General features: G+C 42.4%; 1 protein-coding gene across 11 annotated transcripts in view; it reads left to right on the top strand.

Annotated features, from left to right (window-relative positions):
* Positions 1–5,000, top strand: part of LOC106592913 (RNA-binding protein 47) — a 78,576-nt gene that overhangs the window by 52,688 nt on the left and 20,888 nt on the right. The window contains exon 2 of one of the 11 annotated variants that reach the window (XM_045712261.1): positions 4,838–4,892. The exons of the other annotated variants lie outside the window; for them this stretch is intronic. The gene's annotated coding sequence lies outside the window, so the exon portion shown is untranslated. The remainder of the gene's footprint in view (positions 1–4,837; positions 4,893–5,000) is intronic. 11 annotated transcript variants of the gene reach the window in all.

Genomic DNA, 5,000 nt, shown 5'->3' on the forward strand with positions numbered 1-5,000 from the left:
GTTCAGTGTTAGTTCAGTGTTTCTTCAGTGTTTTAGTTCAGTGTTAGTTCAGTGTTAGTTCAGTGTTAGTTCAGTGTGTTAGTTCAGTGTTAGTTCAGTGTGTTAGTTCAGTGTTAGTTCAGTGTGTTAGTTCAGTGTTAGTTCAGTGTTAGTTCAGTGTTAGTTCAGTGTGTTAGTTCAGTGTTAGTTCAGTGTTAGTTCAGTGTTAGTTCAGTGTTAGTTCAGTGTTCCTTCAGTGTTAGTTCAGTGTTAGTTCAGTGTTTCTTCAGTGTTAGTTCAGTGTTAGTTCAGTGTTAGTTCAGTGTTTTAGTTCAGTGTTAGTTCAGTGTTTTAGTTCAGTGTTAGTTCAGTGTTAGTTCAGTGTTAGTTCAGTGTTAGTTCAGTGTTTCTTCAGTGTTAGTTCAGTGTTAGTTCAGTGTGAGTTCAGTGTTAGTTCAGTGTTTCTTCAGTGTTAGTTCAGTGTTAGTTCAGTGTTAGTTCAGTGTGTTAGTTCAGTGTGTTAGTTCAGTGTTAGTTCAGTGTGTTAGTTCAGTGTTAGTTCAGTGTTAGTTCAGTGTTAGTTCAGTGTTAGTTCAGTGTTAGTTCAGTGTTAGTTCAGTGTGTTAGTTCAGTGTTTTAGTTCAGTGTTAGTTCAGTGTTTCTTCAGTGTTAGTTCAGTGTTAGTTCAGTGTTAGTTCAGTGTTAGTTCAGTGTGTTAGTTCAGTGTTTTAGTTCAGTGTTAGTTCAGTGTTTCTTCAGTGTTAGTTCAGTGTTAGTTCAGTGTTAGTTCAGTGTTAGTTCAGTGTTAGTTCAGTGTTTTAGTTCAGTGTTAGTTCAGTGTTTCTTCAGTGTTAGTTCAGTGTTAGTTCAGTGTTAGTTCAGTGTTAGTTCAGTGTTTTAGTTCAGTGTTAGTTCAGTGTTAGTTCAGTGTTAGTTCAGTGTTTCTTCAGTGTTAGTTCAGTATTAGTTCAGTGTTAGTTCAGTGTTAGTTCAGTGTTAGTTCAGTGTTAGTTCAGTGTTAGTTCAGTGTTAGTTCAGTGTTTCTTCAGTGTTAGTTCAGTGTGTTAGTTCAGTGTTAGTTCAGTGTTAGTTCAGTGTTAGTTCAGTGTTAGTTCAGTGTTAGTTCAGTGTTAGTTCAGTGTTAGTTCAGTGTTAGTTCAGTGTTAGTTCAGTGTTAGTTCAGTGTGTTAGTTCAGTGTTAGTTCAGTGTGTTAGTTCAGTGTTAGTTCAGTGTTAGTTCAGTGTTTTAGTTCAGTGTTAGTTCAGTGTTAGTTCAGTGTGTTAGTTCAGTGTTAGTTCAGTGTTAGTTCAGTGTTAGTTCAGTGTTAGTTCAGTGTTAGTTCAGTGTTAGTTCAGTGTTTCTTCAGTGTTAGTTCAGTGTTAGTTCAGTGTGTTAGTTCAGTGTTTCTTCAGTGTTAGTTCAGTGTTAGTTCAGTGTTAGTTCAGTGTGTTAGTTCAGTGTTAGTTCAGTGTTAGTTCAGTGTTAGTTCAGTGTTTTAGTTCAGTGTTAGTTCAGTGTTAGTTCAGTGTGTTAGTTCAGTGTTAGTTCAGTGTTTCTTCAGTGTTAGTTCAGTGTTAGTTCAGTGTTAGTTCAGTGTGTTAGTTCAGTGTTAGTTCAGTGTTAGTTCAGTGTTAGTTCAGTGTTAGTTCAGTGTTAGTTCAGTGTTAGTTCAGTGTTTTAGTTCAGTGTTAGTTCAGTGTTAGTTCAGTGTTAGTTCAGTGTTAGTTCAGTGTTTCTTCAGTGTTTTAGTTCAGTGTTAGTTCAGTGTGTTAGTTCAGTGTTAGTTCAGTGTTAGTTCAGTGTTAGTTCAGTGTGTTAGTTCAGTGTTAGTTCAGTGTTAGTTCAGTGTTAGTTCAGTGTGTTAGTTCAGTGTTAGTTCAGTGTTAGTTCAGTGTTAGTTCAGTGTGTTAGTTCAGTGTGTTAGTTCAGTGTTAGTTCAGTGTTAGTTCAGTGTTAGTTCAGTGTTAGTTCAGTGTTAGTTCAGTGTGTTAGTTCAGTGTGTTAGTTCAGTGTGTTAGTTCAGTGTTAGTTCAGTGTTAGTTCAGTGTTAGTTCAGTGTTAGTTCAGTGTGTTAGTTCAGTGTTTTAGTTCAGTGTTTTAGTTCAGTGTTAGTTCAGTGTTTCTTCAGTATTTTCCCATCAGGCCGTTTTGACAGTTGATCACTATAATATACGTGTGTGCCTCGTGGTTTTCTGACTCCTGTGTGTTTGGCATCATGACTGTTGTTGACTACGGCCTGTGTCCCAAACGGTTCCCCTATCCACTAAGAAGTGCCCTCGCTACCTTTTTTTAGCAGTGTCCGTCTGGCTCTGGCCTAAAGGAGCACCCTACGGAGTGTGTAGGGCGCAGGCTGCCAGTCGGGACTCAGGCTGATCCAGAGGCAGATTTTTATGCCTCGGCCTCGTCCCGTCTTTCGGCAACGTCGCTTGATGTTTTTCTTGTGGGTCCCGAAGGAGGACATTTTGAAATAGAACCAGCCTTTTCATTGGTCACTCTGTTACCATGTGACTTGTGTCGTTAAGGATGACTGGGCGGGGGAGGGGGGTGGGGGGGGGGGGCTGTGAGCCAATGTGTGTGTGTGTGTGTGTGTGTGTGTGTGTGTGTGTGTGTGTGTGTGTGTGTGTGTGTGTGTGTGTGTGTGTGTGTGTGTGTGTGTCTCCTAAGTAACGCTACAGAGGTCTCTGGCTCAGTGTTACTCGGGTTAAAGCAGAGACTGAGACTCTCATTGTTCTCAACCCCCAGTAGAGAGAGAGCTGGGGGGAGCTGGGGGGGGAGAGCTGGGGGAGCTGGGGGGAGAGCTGGGGGAGCGGAGACTGGGGGAGGGGAGAGCTGGGGGAGCTGGGAGGGGGAGAGAGCTGGGGGGAGAGAGAGAGCTGGGGGAGCTGGGGGGAGAGAGAGCTGGGGGGAGCTGGGAGGGGGAGAGCTGGGGGGAGCTGGGAGAGGGGGAGAGAGCTGGGGGGAGCTGGGGGAGCTGGGGGGAGAGAGAGCTGGGGGAGCTGGGGGGAGAGCGGGGGAGCTGGGAGAGGGGGAGAGAGCTGGGGGAGCGAGGTTTATGTTTCACTGTGTTTCTGCTACGGCTCTATATATTTTGTAGCGAATGGCAGGGCAGGGAAGTGAACCCGGGTCGCTGGCGGGAAAGGCAATAATCCTACGCACCAATGGGGTTATACTGCAACTTGGCTCATATAGCAAGGATCACTACTATATATATATAGTGTTTTATATAGTGTTTTATATATATATATATATGGGTAGCTAGGTCCTTTTCGTTTGTTTACATTTACACTGAGAACGGAATAATCAATAATTGGAGAGGACAGATAGAGGAGAGATAGAGAGGACAGATAGAGGACAGATAGAGGACAGATAGAGGACAGATAGAGAGGACAGATAGAGGACAGATAGAGAGGACAGATAGAGGACAGATAGAGGACAGATAGAGAGGACAGATAGAGGACAGATAGAGAGGACAGATAGAGGACAGATAGAGGACAGATAGAGGACATATAGAGGACAGATAGAGGACCGATAGAGGACAGATAGAGAGGAAAGAGGACAGATAGAGAGGACAGATAGAGGACGATAGAGGACAGATAGAGGACAGATAGAGAGGACAGATAGAGGACAGATAGAGAGGACAGATAGAGGACAGATAGAGGACAGATAGAGAGGACAGATAGAGGACAGATAGAGGACAGATAGAGGACAGATAGAGGACAGATAGAGGACAGATAGAGAGGACAGATAGAGGACAGATAGAGAGGACAGATAGAGAGGACAGATAGAGGACAGATAGAGAGGACAGATAGAGGACAGATAGAGGACAGATAGAGGACAGATAGAGGACCGATAGAGGACAGATAGAGGACAGATAGAGAGGACAGATAGAGAGGACAGATAGAGGACAGATAGAGAGGACAGATAGAGAGGACAGATAGAGAGGAGAGTTACTGAAAGACCAGTGTGTTTGACTGTATCTGGTACAGAGTTTTAAAGAAAAAGTTTGAGCTGTTCTGTGAAGGGAGTAGTTACGCAGCGTTGTACGAGATCTTCAGTTTCTTGTCAATTTCTCTCATGGAATAGCCTTCATTCCTCAGAACAAGAATAGACTGACGAGTTTCAGAAGAAAGTTATTTGTTTCTGGCCATTTTGAGCCTGTAATCGAACCCATAAAATGCTGATGCTCCAGATACTCAGCAAGTCTAAAGAAGGCCAGTTATATTGCTTCTTAAAATCAGAACAACAGTGTTCAGCTGTGCTAACGTAATTGCAAAAAGGGGTTTTCTAATGATTAATTAGCCCTTTTTAAAATGATAAACTTGGATTAGCAAACACAACGATGCCATTGGAACACAGAAGTGATGGTTGCTGATAAATGGGCCTCTGTTCGCCTATGTAGATATTCCATTAAAAATCAGCCGTTTCCAGCTACAATAGTCATTTACAACATTAACAATGTCTACACTTTATTTCTGATCAATTTGATGTTATTTTTAATGGACTAAAGTACAAGTTTCCTGCCACTATTGTCCTGTGTTACGGAGAACATGGGGGTCATGTAACTGCATTAAGTTACTATGAAAACCAATGTAAATTAAAGCCATTTTTTTTCCCTCAGTTCAACACTATGAGCAGTTCTAGTCTTTTTTGGCTTGGTAGGAGAGTATTGTAATATATTATATCTGTAACGGTTATTTATATCGATTTTATTAACGGTTAATGAAGCAGGAAATCAGGAGTTTCTGTCAATCTGTGTGTGTGTGTGTGTGTGTGTGTGTGTGTGTGTGTGTGTGTGTGTGTGTGTGTGAGGGGTAGTGATTTGTGCCAAGGTTAATAATTTACCTTTTGCTGCCTCAGGTTTCCTAATCCACCTCACACAGCCCAGTGAAAGGTCAGCCACCATGAGGAGATTGTAGGTTGGAGAATGAATAATCAGAACATTTTCTCCTCTCTCTGCTCTCTCTCTCTCTCTCTCTCTCTCTCTCTCTCTCTGTCTCTCTCCCTCTCTCTCCCTCTCTCT

The sequence above is a fragment of the Salmo salar genome, unplaced genomic scaffold (genome assembly GCF_905237065.1).
Source record: "Salmo salar unplaced genomic scaffold, Ssal_v3.1, whole genome shotgun sequence".
NCBI classification, from domain to species: Eukaryota; Metazoa; Chordata; class Actinopteri; order Salmoniformes; family Salmonidae; genus Salmo; species Salmo salar.